Raw genomic sequence first — 21,014 nt, 5'->3', positions numbered from 1 at the left:
GTCACAATGTTAATTTGTAGGCTAACCTAGAAGGCTAATTCACCATGCATTCCCTATGGGTTTTTAGAAGTGTGGTTCTGAGTAAATTAAGGGCTCATTACTTGAAGACACTTTGACATTTTGTTCTACAATTTAAAGTGCATAGTCATTCCTGAAACATGAGTTTTAGCTGCTACATATAATGACAATAAGGACTCGAAACAAAACATTGTCATTACTAAATAAAACATGATACAGGATTTGTCTTGCTTTCTAAACGTTCAGACAGCATCTGGCTATACTAAACGTTTGGCTTACTCACTCAAATTTCTCACCCACTTTACAATCAAATTTTTTTTGATGATCTTATCAGTCATATAAATTGCAGATCCGTTTATTTTGAAAAGGAAAATGTTCTTTATCATCTCATCGAAGGTGCTGATGACATTGGCAGATGTCACCCACACACATGGTGTGCAGGTAATGTAAGGCGTCTCATCTGTCGGGCCTCATGTTTTGGCTATGGTTTGCAGTATCCGTGTCCCTTCTTCATGCTGTAAGGGGTTCAGGTATCACCCACACAATACACACAACAGAGCCGCATATCAGCACGGAAAGACGAGAAGTCAGTTTGCCCTCTGCTCACCAGAGCCTCCGACAGCTGTCTGGAAGATGCCTTTGTAAAAAAATATTGGTAACACTTTATTTTAAGGTTCAGTTATTAACTATTAACTAGTTGCTTATTAGCATGCATATAACTAGGATATTGGCTGTTTATTAGAACTTATAAAGCACATATTAATGCCTTATTCTGCTTTCCTTAATCCTGCCCAATACCTAAACTTAAATGCTACAAAAACTACCCTACTAACTATTAATAAGCAGTAAATTAGGAGTTTATTGAGGCAAAAGTTGTAGTTAATAGTGAATGTGTTCCCCATACTGAAGTGTTACCAAAATATCAATTAAAAACAAAATATTTGAAGTTTCTTCTTTGACGTAGTTCTGCCCACATCTTGCGTGACCTTTCCAAGGTGATTCTGCAATCCGTGATGTGTCGCAGAGCTAGCCTGACAAGCCAGACCCACATCAAGATGTTTGGTCTGGAAGCTCACCATAGACAGGGCTCAATCCGAGGGGCGGGATAAACGGTTGTCTTTCAAACTCCCTCTGCACGCGATTGGATAGCGCTACAACCAATCAGAGCAACGAAGGTGAAACAGAGCTCGCTGATAGATTAAACATTCACCGTATCCGGTCAGCAAAACTCCGAACATATCTTCCCTTTTTAAAGGGGGGGTGAAACACTCAGTTTCAGTCAATCTCATGTCAATCTTGAGTACCTATAGAGTAGTATTGCATCCTTCATATCTCCGAAAAGTCTTTAGTTTTATCATATTTATAAAAGAAATATGGGCTGTACCGAGTCTTTCCGGAAAAAAACCGAGCGCCTGGAGGCGTATCGTGTGGGCGGAGCTAAAGAATGACGAATGTGCACAAAGCTGTGATGTCCTTAAGCGTGGAGAAACCCATCTCAGCTAATACCATAGGCTAATACAGATAATGATCCACAATCAAATCTGAGGCTGAAATAAATTGAACAGGAGTAACGGCAACATCAGGTGCAATGAAAAGGTTCTTTGGATAATCAAAGTTCTTCATAGAACCTTTATTTTTAAGAGCGTATTCCTCACCTGGTAAAAGTGTTTTGAGGCCATTACATATTGTAACTGTGAACATAACTGTACTTGTAACTGTACATATAAGTAACTGAAATTCTTTAATAATTTGAGTGAAAAGGATTAAAAGTTGGTGTTGGAAACTGTAGTGAATTTTAGATATAGGTAAGTATTTGGAGTTTTGCTAAATTAAAGGTTAATACACATTTGTTCACCGAGTCTACAGGTATGTCCATAGTACTCAGTGTTTTCTTGCTTTAGCAAACACTGCTAACTATGCCAAAAGATAATTGATGCTTTGTTTGCTTTGTGGTGCTTTTGTCAAGAAATTGGCAGATGTTCTACTCATATTCAACCCCCCACCCCCTGCCCCACACACATACACACACTATTTATCATCTTGTCTCTAGAGAGAAAGTGGGCTCCCATGTGTGCAGACGTGTGTAAATGTGCATGTTATGTGTTAATTCAATTGCATGTGTAGTGTTCCATGTTTTTAGTGCTATGAAGGTTACACACAGGACCCCCCCCCCCCACCCCCCCACCCACACACACACACACACACACACCCCTGTCCGCCTCCAGCAACATGCCGTTAAAGGTGCCGATGGGAATTGTGGGGTTATACATAGGCTCTCAGGCAAGATGCTAGTTTGTTTGGCTCACGGTAGGGTCTGGAAAATGATGGCCACTGTTTTTGTTATCATGCTTCTGATGTGCTGCTTTTGTTTTCTGCCTCTTAGACAGAGCCGCTGAGGTTTAAATCTTAAGGAGATGGGACTTGGGCTCCTGCCCACAGGAGAACGATTCCAACTCGACCCCTATAGTTGTGACCAGTTTGCTGTGAGGCCCTGTACCTCCTTCTAATGGTGAGTTGAATTTCACTGTCTTTATGGGAATAACAGGTTGTGCAGCGAGGTATCAAGACTGGATCCCTGTGTTTTTTGTTTAGCAGCAGTCTTGTTGATTGGTTGGTTTAATAACTTATCACTTCCAAGGTTTTAGTGCATAAAGCAATTGCTTGCCATGGATATTTCTGGTAAGTTGTCAAGCTTCATGTTCTTTCATCGCATCCTAACCAGTTGTGAAGTTTCCAGCGACAAATAATTTGGCTGTCCACATTGGAAGCAAAAAGGGCTATGTTTAACATACATTTGCTTGCAATGAGATTTCCTTGTGGGTGAAGCGACCGGCAAAATGTCCTACCACTTGTCGCAGCTGATGGTTAGGATGAAAACTCAAAGCAATAACTTTCATTGCTTTATACCTTATTGCACCAAACCTGGTTAGGATGTTTGTGCACTGAAAGTATCTGGTGATTCTAAATTGCAGGTACATTTGGTGTCCAAAGTCATTATTTTTTTTACAAATGGTTACATTTGTATTTATTTAAATAATTTGTGACTCATTGTCATGGATCTCAAGATTTTACAGGCCATAACAATATAATGTTTTCTATATATATAAGTCTTGTTCTTTCTATATTATATGAATCATGACTTTTATCTAGCTGAAAGTCATGATTTCTTGTTGTTTGATTTAGTCAGTGTATTTGTTCCATGATGTATATCTTTTTTTCTATATATTGTGTAATCAAATTACTTTATTTAACTTTTGTTTTGGAAATATTTCATTTATTTGATTTTAAAAAAGCCCTAATAAAAGCTGTTTTGGTCCAAAAACGTCTGTCACCATACAAAACTTACCTTTTGGTGGGATTATCTTCCACAAGGTATACACTATATTGCCAAAAGGTTTTAATCTGTAGGGTTTAATATGGAGTTGGTCCACCCTTTGCAGTTATAACAGCTTTAACTCTTCTGAGAAGGATTTTCACAAGGTTTAGGAGTGAGTTTAGGGGAATTTTTGACCATTCTTCTAGAAGCACATTTCTGAGGTCAGGCACTGATGTTGTACGAGAAGGCCTGGCTTGCAGTCTCCACTCTAATTCATCCCAAACTTAAATAATGCAGTCAGGCAGGACCGTTCTCATGACAACCGCCAAACGCAGGCTCGTCCATCGGGTTTGCCAGACAGAGAAGTGTAATTTGTGAAACACCAGAGAACACGTCTCCACTGCTCTAGATTCCAGTGGTGGCGTGCTTTACACCACTGCATCTGAAGCTTTGCATTGGACTTGATGTACGGCTTGGATGCAGCTGCTCAGCCATGGAAACCCATTTTATGAAGCTCTCTACGCACTGTTCTTGAGCTCATCTGAAGGCCACATGAAGTTTGAAGGTCTGTAGCTACTGACTTTGCTGAAAGTTGGTGACTTCTGCACACTGTTCACCTCAGCATGCGCTGACCCCGCCCCTGTGATTTTACATGGCCTACCACTTCGTGGCTGAGTTGCTGTAGTTCCCTATTGCTTCCACTTTGTTATAATACCACTAACAGTTGACCACAAAATATTTAGTAGTGAGGAAATTTCCTGAATGGACTTATTGCTTAGATGGCAACCTACAGTATCATGCTAGAACTCACTGAGCTCCTGAGAGCGACCCATTCTTTCAGAAATGTTTGTAGAAGCATCTGCATGCCTAGGTGCTCGATTTTATACACCTGTGGCCATGGAAGTGATCGCAACACCTTAATTCAATCAATTGGAAGAGTGTCACAATACCTTTGGCAATATGGTGTGCTCTCTCTGAGAAAATATTTTAATCGAAAAAGTTCTTACACTGAGTTTTGTCAAAATTGTTACCTCGATATCAAAAGGAAACCAGAGTTTATGACTAATCACACAATAGGTTGTTTGAAAGTATTTTAAACATGATTGCATTAGTGCAATGTGTTTTTAGCATTTTTGTTAGCGAGTGGAGTTTTTTGCTAAAAAGTTACCGTCAAACTCTGTAACCAAGAGTATCAATGTTGACTACTTTTCTTGACCATTTATAGAATCACAAGTCAAACTTAATAGCCTTAGAGAAGCTCTCATAGCAAAGTTTGGACTTGAAAAAGCAGATTTAAAAAATTGAAGTAGGTTTGAAATCTTTACATTGGCTATATGCAGTCTCAACATTTACCCTAAACACGGTGGTAATCTGCAGAAGCCATTTAAATTCACATTCTCCTCTATCCAAAGAATTTGTTCTGCATGCAGCCAATAAATAGTAACAGATCCTTTGACAGCAAATCTGGCAAAGACAAAAGCAGCTATCATTATTCCATATGTCACAGTTTTACAGTCCTTCTATGGTTCCATTTTTATTATATGGCTGTTGTGCTATAAAACTGATGTGTGCATGTCAATGCCAACCATTCTTTTCATGACTGTTTTAATTTTGGTTTCTTTCTTAAGTTTTTGCAACCACTCTTTTTCGAAGTAACACACTTAATGGTTATACTTCCTTGACAGACTTTTTTGTACCTTCCCTGACCCCTTAGTTTGCAAAAACGAGGCCTTGTTTTCTGTCCAAAAAGTACGTCGTTGCAGTGTCCGCTCGGCCCCTATCTAATTATCCTAGTGGCTGTCCATCCGTGAAATAGGCATTACTCTGTGAAACTGAGCCAGTGTAGCTTTCCTCTGAACAATCGTGATAGCTTAGCAACAATGCGGCAGCCTATAATGACCATAACAACAGCAAGGGCACACCAGAGGATTATGGGGGATTATTACCTTTTGATCTGCTCCAAAACAGGATGAGCAGAGAGTTGGGGGAGTTATTAAAAAAAGAGGCAAGTTTACCCACCCCCCCCCCCCCCCCCACACACACACACACACACACACACACACTCCCACACCCCTTTCCCCTCCTTTTAGACGTAGCTGGTAAGAGAAGATTGTTAAAGCAAAGGAGACTGAAAGAACAAAATGTAATGTGATGAAAAGCAAGGAGTCTGGAGCAGGATGCAATATACTCTCTGTTCAATGTCCACTGAGTCATGTTTTATTAAATTCTTATTTGCTATTTGCAGGCAGCTGCAGTCGCAGCAGAGTCGAGTTCAAAGCATGAACTAGTGTGGGTTGTTTTAGGGACGGTAAGAAACGTTCTTGCCAGCAATCTTAACAAACAGCATTTCTCTGGGAAGTAAAATAATCCACACTTGCCTAATAGGCGTTTAGGGGTGATTAATTGTTCTTGGTTCGAGCTGCAGGGTGTCGAAGACACAGTTCAAGGGCTCGTTAATGTCATAGAATCACAAATGAGCAATTTGAATTACACAGTCCCAGCGCTGGGATCACAATGTCACTTACACTTTCTGGGTGATCCTCATCAAAACTGCCAAGAAATGTCCAGGTATACTTCTGTCTGTCTGCCGTATTGTTCTGTCTGTCCCATCCATCCATCCGGACTAATGTCGTATTACTCAGTTAAGTATCTTTAAACATGTATTTGGCAAATTCAGGTGCAAAAGCAAGTACAGCTTAAAAACAGATGCTGTTGTTAAAAACGCTGATTGAGTTTGGAGCAAACAAATGGTGCATAAGGGATATCCGAAAAGGACATCAGTTTGAACATTTTCTTGTTTTTACCGGCCAACATGTAAATATTGAGTGGCTGGAGTTCTATCCGATCTTGATGATTTGTAGATGCAGATATATGTGCCATGTGTTCGGTGTTGAAACAAACCGCATGGACCCTTTGAGATGTCTCATTTTAGAATACCCCATGTTGCTCCTGCTCATGCAAGACAAGTGCCACCTGCGATCTCATCTCAAAGACTTTTTTTAAAGCAGGACATCTGTTTCAGCTGTCTGTTGCTAGTGCTACTGATTTATTTTTATTTTTAAGATCAGTGTGCTTTCCATTAATAAAAATGAACATTTGTTTTTCTAATGTTTGGCTATGTTCAAAACGACTATTAGTGCACTGTATGCTGCACAATGTGTATGTATGTGTGTGATATGGCAGTCTGATGAAATAATGTGTGAAAAAAGATATTCTTCAATCATTACACTTAAAATCTAATGTTGAACACCTATATTACTTTAGATATTTATATACAGCCATTGTAATACATGTGTTATATGTATACGGAAAAGTTTTGAGTTGGCATTGAGATCTGCAGAAGTAGTAGTAGCACTGCTACAGTATTAATAAGCAGCCTTTATTTCACAACAAAATGGTGATAACTTTCCTTTTGAACATTCTGTTGGGCTGGCTCTAAGTAACTTTCTAAGTTAACTTATTCTAACTCTTAACCTACCGGTCTATAAATACTCAACTAGTCTGTTAGTAGACATGTGGGTGCAATGTCACTTATAGTCAAAAGAATGCATTTAAGGGACCACCAAAATTTTACATTTAATCATTGTGTTACTTGCTGTTTTTTTGTAATTGTTTGTGGAATTAAAATGAGCAATGTCTTTTCAGTGTTCAGAAAGGGTGAGCAGGGATTGATCAATTTTGTCACCTTTTGCATAATGCTGCTTCTGTTTTGAAGGATCAAGACCCTTCCCTTTTAAGGAAGAGAAAATTCTCACATCGGTTCTGTTTACCCAAAGTTGCTTTACGAATTTACTATAACATTGTAGTTGATATCTGTGGAGAATTGAGAGGGTTTCTTGTATTTGTCATTCTGGGGGTTCAGCCGCTGCTTTATCAGTGATTAGTCGATTAGATACAGCGCACTGAAGCCTCCATCTGTTTATCCAGAGGCACTCCGGGTGTTGATTAGCCGGGTTACTTCACATGGTTGTGACAGCCGGACAGGGAACAGCTTTTATCGACAGAAACCCTTTATTCATCTATGGTCTGATGTTTTATTCTGTTCTCTATGGTACCATTTGTTTGATAGACCAGTAGGGCCCTTATAGTCAGTAAAGTGCTACCTGTGTCTTTATTTCCAGCTTTACTGTAGTTTCAGCCTCAGATTGCTCTCCCATCCATGAGAAATATTTGTTTTAATTTGTCCAACAAAAGGCATTTAGTTTGTTGGGTAATGACAATGATTTTTGAAAGAAGGCTGTTCACCAAGGCTGCATTAATTTGATTAAAAAAAAATATTATGAATTATTATAATTTAGTATATAATATATATTTTAAAATGTATTTTATTTCTGTGATATAAAGCTGAATTTTTATCATCATTACTCCAGTCTTCAGTGTCACATGATCCTTCAGAAATCCTTCTAGAGGCTAAAGAAACCTTTCCTTTTTCTATCAATGCTGAAAACACTGCTTAATTTTATTTTTCATGCTGATGACTAGAGCATTTATTTGAGGTAACACTTTACAATAAGGTCCCATTGTTATGCATGTATAAGTTAACATTAACAATGAGAAATACATTTGTAGCAGTATTTACGTTTAAGAAATATAACTGTTCATTTGTAGTTCATATTAGCTCAGGTCTATTAAATTACAGTATGTTTGCTGATACAACTTTGGATTTTAATAATGTATTCGTAATGTTAACAAAGATTAAAAAATGTTGTAGAAGTATTTTTCACTTTTAGTTCATGTAAACTGATTTAATTAAATGGTTGTTAGTTAACCAAAAAATAAAAATTCTGTCATTAATTCCTCTCCCTCATGTCTTTCCAAACCCGTAAGACCTTCGCTCTTCTTCAGAACACAAATTAAGTTATTTGATGAAATCTGAGAGCTCTCTGACCCCTCCATTTGTTAAAATAGTCCATGTGACTCCAGTGGTTCAACCTTAATTTTATGAAGCGACAAGAATACTTTTTGTGTGCAAAAAGATGAACAAAAATACGACTTTCATTCAAAAATTTAATTCTAGCCTGTGTCAGTCTCCTATGCAGTTTACATTGTAAGTAGTGCAGCTCTTTCAAGTTGTACGGCAGCCGTTGCACATGCATGTGACGCAGGAGCGGCACTGTTTTTACAGCGTAAACTGCGTTGGAGACTGACACTAGCTAGAACGAAATAGTTAAATAAAGTCATTCTTTTTGTTTGTTTTTACACCCAAAAAGTATTCTAGTCGCTTCCTAAAATTAAGGTTGAACTATGGAGTCACATGGATTATTTTAACGATATCTTTCTTAACTTTCTGGACCTTAAAATTGTTAAAGGGGTCATATAATGTTACATGCACTTTTACAAGTTGATTGTATAAAAATGTGCATTGGCAGTGCCTGTACACAACCATCCTATAATGATAAAAATCCGTCCAGTGTTTTTTTTTTTTTTTTTTTTTTTTTTTTTATAAATCTCCTTATGTTTTCCCTTGTCTCACATCAAGCCGTCTGACTCTGTGACACCATACGGTCAGACGCCCGTCTCATGGTTGTTGATTGACAGCATTTAATGTCCGCCACTGTTGATACGCTGGAGCAGAAAGTTGTCTGTGATTGTGGCGTTCTGTTCTTGGGTGTAATAACTAACACAGCAGTAATTTTGATGTATGACATTCTCGATATAATTCATAATCCCACGTTTATAATGAACAACGTGTTATGGTTATTGTGTTATTACAAAATGTGTACTCTGGTGATAAAATTAAGGTGGTAACACTACACTAAGCTTACTTTTGTAGATGGTTACTGTCTGTTACTGTCAAAAAAATAATAATCATGTTGTAACCGTTATTACACTGCATTGATAACGTTACGCAGCACTGACAAGCCTACATTTACTGAAAAAAGTTATTTATTGGTATTAGCTGTAACATTAATCTGTCAATTAACTAACGTTTAACTTGCATCAGTAAACACGTAGCATTCGTATCTCTCTACACTAATGTTACCCTGCCAGAACATACAGATAGATCAAAGTGACATTACATTTAACCAACCCTTCAGACACGTCCTGTTAGAGCCTTAATTGTCAAACTTCGTTGAGGCCGTCATTTTGTTCCGGGTCTGACTCCGGTTGAAATTGTTACGGTTGCACAGATGTGTCCTCAGAGACTTTCTCCAAAATGTACCCTTTCTTTCTCCAAAATATACCCTCAACTGTTGTCAAGGCAACACTAGAGGTGCTTCCCAATTCTTATTTGTGCATCCTCGTTTCCTTTCCTAGCTTCCTTTCCTCGCTCCTTAGCTCCACTCCTTCAGGATGCAAGGGAAAGACGCGAGGGCAGAGGAATTGAATCAAGTGAAATGATATATCCTCGCTCCCTTTAACATCACTTCAAAGCGGCGTCAATTAATGATGACTCCGCTGGATTTAGTCGGGATTCTTGAACATTAGAGAACTATTTAAATTGTGAGCTTCAGCTCCATTTGTGTCTTGTACATGTAAACATAATAATAATGATGAATAAACTGTGGCACGATATGAAGGGGGAGGAGAATTAATGCGTGCGTCACGTTTAGTCGATAAAACACTTCCGCAAAGGATACTCCAGTGTATCCTCACTCATGACTCCTCAGGAAGCCTCCTCACTCCTCCATCCTCGCCTCCTCGCGGTGCAATTAGAGAATTGAGCTCTCCTACAAGATGGCTGAGCTCCATCGGTTTCCGGGTCATAGGATAGAGGACGGAGGAGCGAGGAAACGAGGAGGGATATTGAGAAACACTCTACATGCCTGTTGTCAAACTGCTCCACAGAACAGAGGGGCGGGGTGAGCAAAGCTCATTAGCATTAAAGGCACATGCAATGACATGGCTTGCTGTAAACAGAGCTGTTTTTCACCAGGTAAAATGAGTGTTTTCTTACAATACTAATGAGAATTTTTAATTAAAGTATATTACAAAGTTTTCATTTAGACACTAAAGAATCATATTAACTTAGACAACAATTTAATTAAAGGGGTCATATAATGCCATTTTTGTACATGTAGGGGTCTGAGAGCTCTCGGATTCTTCGTTCTGAAGATGAGCGAAGGTCTTATGGTTTTGAAATGACATGAGAGTGAGGAATTAATGAGAGAATTTTCATTTTTGGGTGAACTAACCCTTTATTTGTTAACTAATTAAAGTTTGTTAGTATTACCTCATTACTTTATAACATTATAAATGTTTCACTGCCACTTTTGCACTAATGTATTTTTTTCTCTCTCTCTCTTTCTGTGTGTGTGTGTTTTAAAATCAATCAGTCAATTAATTCTCCAAACTTTAGGGAACATATCCCTTTGTCATTGCCTTAAAAACACTGATGCTTGCTTCACATAAGCACAGAAGGGAAGGAAGTATGTTCTCATGATCATTGACTGTAAACAGCAAACATTCAGCCATGTTGTTTACATTGAGGCAGATTTGTTTGTCCCCTCATCATAGCCATGGAGGAGTTCTGAGTGGGTGCTGTCACCGTAGGGGTCTTAGTCACAATCCACAGCTTTTTTCATTCCCTCGTTGTCATCATCTCTGTAACGTCTCCACTGCGTTGTCATGTCAGGGCTGGAAAATCCCATGAATTAACATTTCAAGATGCAGTCAAAGCTTTTTGGAGTGCTTTATAGTGTTTACGTTCATAGTGTTTGCAAAACGTAATACTTTGAATTGGACAAACTCTGAAGTTTTCTGCAAGTCTTGTTCTTGATAATTTATGTGTGCTGGACCGTTACGGTTTCATTTAAAACGGCTGTGGGAATGAATGAATGCAGCTGTAATCCTGACATTCATTTAGTCTCCTCTTGTCCGTCATCTGCCCTTGGTCAGGTGACTACGCCTGTAATGTTAAACTCGGCACACGCTCGCTCCTCTTTCAGAAACTGCTGTCTAGCTGTGGTTGCCTGACGAGGGGAGGGAAGGGGAGTGTGTTGCTCCACAGGGACCGCGCACACCCGCTGCATGGGTTATATTACCTTTCCTAAAATACCACGAGTGCCAGGCGTGCACAGGGCACGTGGAGGACGTTTTGGCGACAGTGTCAAACTCGGGTAACGGTGTAGATGATGTTCATGCTGATGGGTTAACTCGAAGCATCCACATGATAATCAGCGTGATGAGTGATTTATCGCAGTTGTTTCCCACAAGGAATCCAAACCTTTGACTTTAGTCTAGCTATTTCGTTTAAGAACGTTAGATTTTATTGCTCGAGGGTGTTATTTCTGCACCGCCCAACAGAATTATAATCTCAGAAAGTATCTCACAGCCATATGTGTGGTTAGAATAACACTTTAAATCAAAGTGTTTCTCACAGATGTTTTCTCAATCTAAAGAACGATGAGTTAGTATGGCTCAATGTGAATCTTGACCCTTAATAGCTGACAAATCGTATTAAATCAGTTTCATGAAATGAATGACTGCAGTAGCCTGAAACACTAGCCTGTCTGGGCTGCACTAACATGTGGATGGCTTACGACAGCACTACATTCCCCTCTTTGAATATTTGACCTTTTGACCTAGACCTGCAGCTTAACCCTTAATAAGGGGACTTTTTAGTGTTTTACGCACCTGCAATTATCATTACAGGGATACTTAGTCAGATTTATGTAATAGCCTGGCCGTTCTCTTTTATTTTTCTCTGTCTCAGTGTCTGTCTCGCACACAGGCACTTTATTTAGCTATCTAGACTGTTGTTTTATATACAGCTTTTTATAATTTCTATAAACTAGTGTTTTTTAACTGGCGGAGACTGTCTGCCTGAGAAAAATCTATTGTCCCGTTTCATTATCTGCTTTCAGATTTTTTTTCAGGCTATACCTAGGCTATACCTATCAGTGTCATTGTGCTAACGTTATTTTTGTAGCTTGTTGTGAAATAAAAAGTCTCCCACCTCAGAAAACTGAACTTTCCTGTCCTGTCAGCCATTATACTGTTCCGTTATCGCTGTTATATTCAATTGCATGTGTGTAATTGTGTGCTTGGGACATGGCTTTAAATGGGTGAGACTTGTTTTTGTAATCAGGCTATCAAAAAATATATATAAAAAATGGATTTAGATTTATCAGCCAACATATCAGTTTTCGGCTTTCAAATATAAAGAGGTATCCTTATCAGTCTTGGCCAAAATATTCCATATCGGTGCATCCCTACTTTTTGCACTTTTAGGGGAGAGATAAATGTTTTATTGAGTTTTCTAATTCAGGACATCTCCCGCTTATCCCAGAGTGATGTTTTGTAATATTAAGCTTACTTCTGGAGACAGTTCCTGAAATACAGGTCCTTCTCAAAAAAATTGCATATTGTGATAAAGTTCATTATTTTCCATAATGTAATGATAAAAATTAAACTTTCATATATTTTATATTCATTGCACCACAACTGAAATATGTCAGGTCTTTTAGTGTTTTAATACTGATGATTTTAGCTCATGAAAACCCAAAATTCCTGTCTCAAAAAATTAGCATATCATGAAAAGGTTCTCTAAAGGAGCTATTAACCTAATCATCTGAATCAACTAATAACTCTAAACACCTGCAAAAGATTCCTGAGGCTTTTATGAACTCTCAGCCTGGTTCATTACTCAAAACCGCAATCATGGGTGAGACTGTCGACCTGACTGCTGTCCAGAAGGCCATCATTGACACCCTCAAGCGAGAGGGTAAGACACAAAAAGAAATTTCTGAACGAATAGGCTGTTCCCAGAGTGCTGTATCAAGGCACCTCAGTGGGAAGTCTGTGGGAAGGAAAAAGTGTGGCAAAAAACGCTGCACAACGAGAAGAGGTGACCGGACCCTGAGGAAGATTGTGGAGAAGGACCGATTCCAGACCTTGGTTTGGAGTAGAAACATCCAGAGCCACTGTGCACAGGCGTGTGCAGGAAATGGGCTACAGGTTCGCATTCCCCAGGTCAAGCCACTTTTGGGCTACAGAGAAGCAGCACTGGACTGTTGCTCAGTGGTCCAAAGTACTTTTTTCGGATGAAAGCAAATTTTGCATGTCATTCGGAAGTCAAGGTGCCAGAGTCTGGAGGAAGACTGGGGAGAAGGAAATGCCAAAATGCCTGAAGTCCAGTGTCAAGTACCCACAGTCAGTGATGGTCTGGGGTGCCATGTCAGCTGCTGGTGTTGGTCCAGTGTGTTTTATCAAGGGCAGGGTCAATGCAGCTATCAGGAGATTTTGGAGCACTTCATGCTTCCATCTGCTGAAAAGCTTTATGGAGATGAAGATTTGGTTTTTCAGCACGACCTGGCACCTGCTCACAGTGCCAAAACCACTGGTAAATGGTTTACTGACCATGGTATTACTGTGCTCATTTGGCCTGCCAACTCTCCTGACCTGAACCCCATAGAGAATCTGTGGGATATTGTGAAGAGAAAGTTGAGAGACGCAAGACCCAACACTCTGGATGAGCTTAAGGCCGCTATCGAAGCATCCTGAACCTCCATAACACCTCAGCAGTGCCACAGGCTGATCGCCTCCATGCCACGTCGCATTGAAGCAGTCATTTCTGCAAAAGGATTCCCGACCAAGTATTGAGTGCAAAACTGAACATAATTATTTGAAGGTTGACTTTTTTGTATTAAAAACACTTTTCTTTTATTGGTTGGATGAAATATGCTAATTTTTTGAGATACGGTAAAATTAAATGAATTTTTTAATGAATTTTTTTTTATTTTTTTATTACTGGAAAATACGGCAATTAGTTGATTCAGGTGATTAGGTTGATAGCTCGTTTAAAGAACCATTTCATGATATGCTAATTTTTTTAGATAGGACTTTTGGGTTTTCATGAGCTGTATGCCAAAGTCATCAGTATTAAAACAATAAAAGACCTGAAATATTTCAGTTGTGGTGCAATGAATCTAAAATATATGAAAGTTTGATTTTTATCATTACATTATGTTAAATAATGAACTTTATCACAATAAACAATTTTTTGAGAAGGACCTGTATATATAATAGCAAAGTAAACTTTAAACAAAGCACACACAGATTGAACACACACAGTTCATCTGGGGGACCAGATTTGACTGTGTATCATAAATGGGGTCATAATTCTGTTGAAAGTCTGATTTTCTTCATAACTTTTCCTCTAGTGGTCTGGTATTTCTATAGAGGGTGCATAGTTGTGGTAAAGTGGGAATGTTATGGCTTTTAATATGTGGCTAATTGCCTGCTATTAGTTTCTAGTTGGGCTCATTTCTAAAGAGAGACCTCCTGTAAAGCAGCCCCCAAAGACTGTCATGAAACGGTCTGGAGTGTGTTTAGATCGAAAAGGGCCTTCAGATTGTTTGAGCTTCACCTAAGGGGATTTATCCTGTTCATATACATTAAAGACCTTTTGATTTAAGAAGTTGCTCCCTAATCCCCCAAATTATTAAATCTACTTCAAGGTAGTGCTTAAAACACACTAGAGCCTGGCACTAAGCTTTAAAAGGTGCAAGTTTTATATGTTAATTATCTGTCAGTCTTGCACGTCCGGATTTGCTCTGGATGTGGAACTCGGCAGCGATTGCCATGGTGACTCTAAGGTGTGAGTTCTGTCGCAGCTGACTACTACTACTGCTTGTTATACACTTTCTTTGCAACACAAGTTTTCCTTAATGAGGGAATGTTTAGACACCTCATAACATCCGTATAGAGTGTCTCGGTTGACCTTTTAACCGGGCTAAGGAGTCTGTTTTTCATAATGAGAGTAAAACGTTTCATGTATATATATGTTTAGCTCTGTGAGCCTGCACAAGCTGCATCAGTGTAATGCTCGTTTCAAATAAAAGAAGGAACGCACGCGAAATTGTGTGCTATTATAATACTAGTACTTTAAATGTTAACTTAATTAGGTAAATAGCTGTTTGCTTGTGATGTCAGATTGTGATATCCCTGCTTCCGCTGAATTATTATTATTATTATTATTATTATTATTATTATTATATTATTATTATTATTATTGTTATAATCCATGCACGGCTTTTCAAATTGTCACAATGCGTCTTGTGATGAAATATTAAAGTTTATAAATACCAGTAGGCACACCAAAATCCACCACTTTTTATTTTTTTTATTTTTTTTTTCATTTAAATAATTTGGATTTTATGTTGACTTGTATGCTGATGTTTCTCTTAAGCAAATTGGATAACCTTTTAATAAAGGGAGGATATTTTGTAGAGAAACCTAGAAGGCATTTTTAGTCCATTGTCGTAGGTTTGACTAGTGACTTTAGAGATATTTTAAGCTCTTTCATACTTTATTTCATAGTAAATCTTTGAGTACGGTTATTCAGGCTTTGATGGCCACTAACATGTCTCCTGATGCCTGGAACTAATTCTGCATTTATTATGCATGTTGTTTCGTTATTTTTATCTTCAAATGCAGTGTGTTACTGGACTGTTTCCTTAAAGTCTATGACAGGTTTTTTTTCTGTCCGTATCTTTGAATACATTTAGTTTCAATTCCTGAATTAAAGGGGTCATATAATGGTACATGCACTTTTACAAGTTGATTATAGAGCAATGTGTGTTGGCAGTGCCTGTACACAACCATCCTATAATGATAAAAATCCATCCAGTGTTTTTCACCTGTCAGAAATCAAGCCGTTCGATGTGTGATGTCACACGATCGGACACCGCTCCCACGACTGTTGATTGACAGCAGCGGTTCATCTCAGACCTGTCCTGAGCGAGCTCAAGAGCTCAAGCTTTCGTCCGCCATTGTTGATAGGCTGGAGCAGAATGGTGTCTAAGCGATTGTGGTGTTGTGTTCTTGGGTGTAATAATGAACACAGCAGTCATTTTGATGTTGATATATCTGATATATCGAATTGATACGGTTGAACTTGCACAGATGTGTCCTGAGAGACTCGTGTTGTCAAACTTTCTCCTGTTGTCTAAGCAACGCTTCACACTCAAAGCCCCCACAGAACAGAGGGGCGGGGTGAGCAAAGCTCATTAGCATAAAAGGCACATGCACAGAAACGGCTTGCTGAAAACGGAGCTGTTTTTCACCAGGTTAAATGAGTGATTTCTTACAATACTAATGAGAATTTTTAATTAAAGTATATTACAAAGTTTTCATTTAGACACTAAAGAATCATATTAACTTTAAAAAAAATGGCATTATATGACCCCTTTAAAAATGCAGCTTTTTTTGTGATCCAGCATAGGTTTATAGTAATTAAATTTTTTGATTGATTGGTTGGAATTTAACAAGGAGGGCAGCAAAAATTCTTTAAAATATTTTTTAAAATTATTTATCATTTTCTATTTTCCATGAAAAGTCTAGGTTAGTTCAGGCAACCCAATTCATTGCAAGCACATGTTGTTGTTTTTAGACTGGAATCGTTCCACTGTTCATATCTGTAGCAACAGTAATGTGGACATTTGTTTCCCATAATGTTGTAGCAGTTTATAAGGGCTGAATGAACTTGGCTTACTTTGTCATTGTTTATTTATCTGAATAGCTTCTTCAGTGTTTAGTTTAATCTCATTTTCTTTTTAGCTTGTTTTTCTAAAACTCAACTGCATCTTGGTCATCTATCATGCTACCCTGGCAATAAATAAATCATAATCTATCATTTGAGGGCTCCACAAACGACTGATGTTTTTAAAACAGGATTTAAAACATGGAAAGTTTAAAAAGTTTTTGAATATTTAAATTGCTTTGTGTTTACATTTTTTTGTGTTTATTTGAACTTAATTCTTAATTTCTCTATTTTTTTCCCTCCTTTTGTAGCACTTTGATATTTTCTTTTAAATGTAAAGTGCTTTATAAATAAAATGTATTATTATTATTATTATTTATGTATGTATGTTTGTCAATGTGCCATATATATTAATTATAATTGAGGCCCATTGTCGCATATGCAGCACACTCGTTTACATGTTTACAGCACAATCTTATTTCACAGTCATTGGTGGGTCATTTAAAGCTACACTGTGTGATATTTTCTCCCATCTAGTGGTGAAAAGGTATATGACCATCCAGTGAATAATTGTTTCTGCTCCTCTCAATTTCGATTTCGTTTCAACTCCTACGGTGGCCGATTTAGTCATGGCTTTCAGTTCGACCTCTTCGGTGAGTGTTGCGTCCATGGTTGCGTCAACTCAAGTGATGAGGTAATTTTTGAAAACTATTATAATTTGCAGTTATTTAATTTACCAAATGATCTATGATCAAGTTAATCTATGTAAAATGAATAATAGAACTGAATAATAACCAGTTCATTGCTAACATCAGCTATCAGGTTCCCAGACGAATGCAAGCTCTTAGTAAAGTAACTTTTATCAGTGCTATCATTATTCTGTATATTGTACAACACCACTAGCGTAAGGCAAACAAATTATAATGCAATTAAAATATTAATCTCATGTTATCCGTCATAGAACACTGCTTTATGTTAAAAGGTTAACAATATTTTTTCATCATTGACGCGAGGAAAACTATCTTAGACGTTGTTCTAGTGTTATGCTCAGCACACCATGATATAATTAGCCAAGCAACAATAAAACTTCCAATATACACAAATAGGCTGAATTAATATTACCTGTTGAGAAGAAAGCAGGCAACGTCGGCGTTCTTTTTAAAATCGTTGCTCCTCATGAGCTCTTTCCATCTTGGAAAGGCCACTCCAATATTTACTTTTGTCTTGTTGATTTGCCCATTGCGTTGCCGTCTTAATTCTCTTTTCCGCTTCCTTGGCGACTCTGATACATATCCCGCAATGTTACTAGGTCCCCGACCGGGGTCGAATTCGGTAATCAATTCCGGGACGTGGTTGCTTTTACACAGAAGGCGACCCGGCAATGTTCCGGGAATATTGCGGGTCCGACGTGCAGTGTGAAAGGGGCTTAAGAGTGATCCTCCATCATCATATAGCAGCCTCAAGCAATCCTCCTCTTCACATTCGACACGGTGCCATCGAGTGTAAAAACGCGAAAAGCGAAGCTTGAATTTACGGGTATGTCCCTCTTTGGCAAATGTACTTTCAAGATGGAGGAACAACATGGCGACCGCCATCCGAACCCTCAACACTTATGTATTTTCAATGGTATATTATAAAATTATGAGAATGCATTATTACTTGAAAGAAGTAAATATACATTAATGAGCACATATATTTTTGAAAGAACTAAGTGATTTTAGCTAAGAATAAACTAAAAAAGTTACACAGTGTAGCTTTAAGGGTGTTTTCACACTTTTAGTTCATTTCTCTTGGTTCTTTTGCTTATTTTAGGCCGGACCAAAAAAAAGGAAATGATACCTTTTAGTCCTGGATTGCTTGTCATTTTTTAACACTGATTCTAAAGATGTGTGCCTGACTTAACATTGGATGTGTGTATATATGGTTTACCAGCTGAGAACTCATGAAGAGCTTATGAAATGTGTAAAATCAAAACAGTGGCAGGAATGCCTCTGCTACGCATATGCCACAAGAAAATGGGGGTTCCGACACCTTTACCAAACTGTAATAGGCAACGTAGACCCTATTACGAGAAAAACCTGTTATGCATTCTTGTTAGAAATCATACAGGATGAGTTTTTTTGAGAAAGATAAATGCAGAATGTTTCCTGTGATGGGTAGGTTTAGGGGCAGGGGCAGCGTAGGGGGATGGAAAATACGGTTTGTACGGTATAAAAACCATTATTAATTACTGTGTGTGTGTGTGTGTGTGTGTGTGTGTGTGTGTGTGTGTGTGTGTGTGTGTGTGTGTGTGTGTGTGTGTGTGTGTGTGTGTGTGTGTGTGTGTGTGTGTGTGTAAAAGTCTGTCTGCACCACAGGGGATTTGTTGACTAGTCTGATTGATTGACAGTTCATGCAACCAAGAGCCTCATGGGAGTGGACGGCCACAGGGGGAATTTGTTTAACCCTTGGATTACACACGTTCAGGCCATAAAGGACCTCATATATATTCATTAAGCCAACACCCCTGTCACATTGACAAGGATTTGTGTTATAGCATGTGTCTCTGAGAAATGTTTCAATCATAAAGGGCCCCTCTCTCTGTGCAGTAAAAAGATGCGCAGCACAAAAAGATCATTTGAACAGTATTTCTACACTATAAGGATGAGAGTGTGATGAACGTTGTTTGTAGTTGTACGTTGTAAATGGCCAGATTTTGCTCGGGCAAATAGAACAGCATTTCTGAAGGGTGTCAGAAATTCAGTTCATTCATAAAAGCATGGTTTTTCTGGCTTTAAGGTTTATTAGCTCTAATAAAGTGTCAGTTTGATCACTCTGATGATGCAGGATATTAGGCTGCACTGCATGAATTGTAATATAGTGTGACGTTATATAATATGGTATTTCACGTGTCACTGTAGGATAAATCCTTCATGTAATGCTGTATAGATCTGATATAATATGAATTACTTCCCAGAAAACAATGTTGTCATTGCTTTACTAATTTAAGTTAACATCAGCACTGTTTTTCTGTGTTGCATTTCTTCATGGAAAATTCTTTGAGCAATTTTAGAATCAAGCAGTAATTCTATTGTGTTTTTTTTTCCCAGCATGAGACCGATATTAAAAAGACATAATGTAATCCTTTGAGAAATATAGATTATGCGGATTTATTGGTACAGGACAGAAAATAATGGCAAAAAAATGTATATGCTTTTGTTGTTTTAAGCACATGCTGTTCAACACACTTAATAAGTGGCTGGAATTCAGTATTAATATTTTGTCAAATATATTCATTATTTGATTATTCAACTTGTATGACTGTATTTTTTTTAAATACAAATAATATAGTATATATTATAATACAAAACATTTCTTCCTCAGCATCTGTATATCGTTTTTTTTTTTTTTTTTTTTTTTTTTGTGTATATTTTATATATGCTGAATTTTTTCCACAGCTATTATTGGGTCGTCATGAGTTCCACTTGCTTTTGTTGTGAGTTTGGGGGGTTTTGGCTCCATTTCAGACACTTGAGATGTCTTATTGTGGCCACCTGATACCTGACCAGGGGTCAGGTAGTAACTTTGAGCCAGATGCCACTTACAAATCAGCACTGAACCACCCACCCCTTTTCGAAAACCTGCTGTGTTAAAGGATAAGGACAAGTGGTGGCTCGCCCTGTCGCCCTGGAAACACTCATCATGTCTTGCAGCTTGATTGGGACTTGTGTCTCGGACTGTAGACAGGGACCGTCAGTCTAGCATTCTTATTGAAGAATTACTTATGGTCTGGTGTATGGTCTGGCATATTTTTTATTCTGATTCAGTATAGCAGTATTTCCCTATTCTGCTGCAAATGCATAGATTTCCAGTTCATTATAGAAATGCACTGGTTGACTGGCCATAAATTGGAACTGGAATTGTTTTTGCCCCAAATACATGATCGGCACGCGGCTGGGTTTTATTTTAATTTTGGCCGATCTCTATTCTTGGCTTACACACAAACTGCATTGCAATGATTTCCCCAAATGTAATTTGTTTGGAAATATTGTGAAGTCTGTAAACAGGAATCTAATAGAGGTCAGAAACGGTGCGCAAAGAGGAGAGGCGGCCGAGGGAATACTGTACCAGCCGAGGCAGGCTTCATGTTTGCGGTGCTCAAAATATAGGAAGAAAAATATAAATATTGTACTTTGGTTTTAAACGAACTGACTGTCTTCAGAAAGGTTCCGATGGCATTTTCTATTCCTCTTACCTTTTGTATTAAGTAAGCAT

At 38.2% G+C, this 21,014-nt stretch overlaps 1 protein-coding gene across 1 annotated transcript in view; it reads left to right on the top strand.

The window, feature by feature from the left end:
* tanc2a (tetratricopeptide repeat, ankyrin repeat and coiled-coil containing 2a) overlaps positions 1–21,014 on the top strand; it is a 180,278-nt gene that overhangs the window by 42,811 nt on the left and 116,453 nt on the right. The window contains exon 2 of the mRNA XM_067412541.1: positions 2,402–2,527. The gene's annotated coding sequence lies outside the window, so the exon portion shown is untranslated. The remainder of the gene's footprint in view (positions 1–2,401; positions 2,528–21,014) is intronic.

This window comes from Pseudorasbora parva, chromosome 2 (assembly GCF_024679245.1).
Source record: "Pseudorasbora parva isolate DD20220531a chromosome 2, ASM2467924v1, whole genome shotgun sequence".
In the NCBI taxonomy this organism is placed as follows: domain Eukaryota; kingdom Metazoa; phylum Chordata; class Actinopteri; order Cypriniformes; family Gobionidae; genus Pseudorasbora; species Pseudorasbora parva.
Note: the sequence above shows the minus strand (reverse complement) of the source record. Positions and strands in the feature narration are given on the sequence as shown.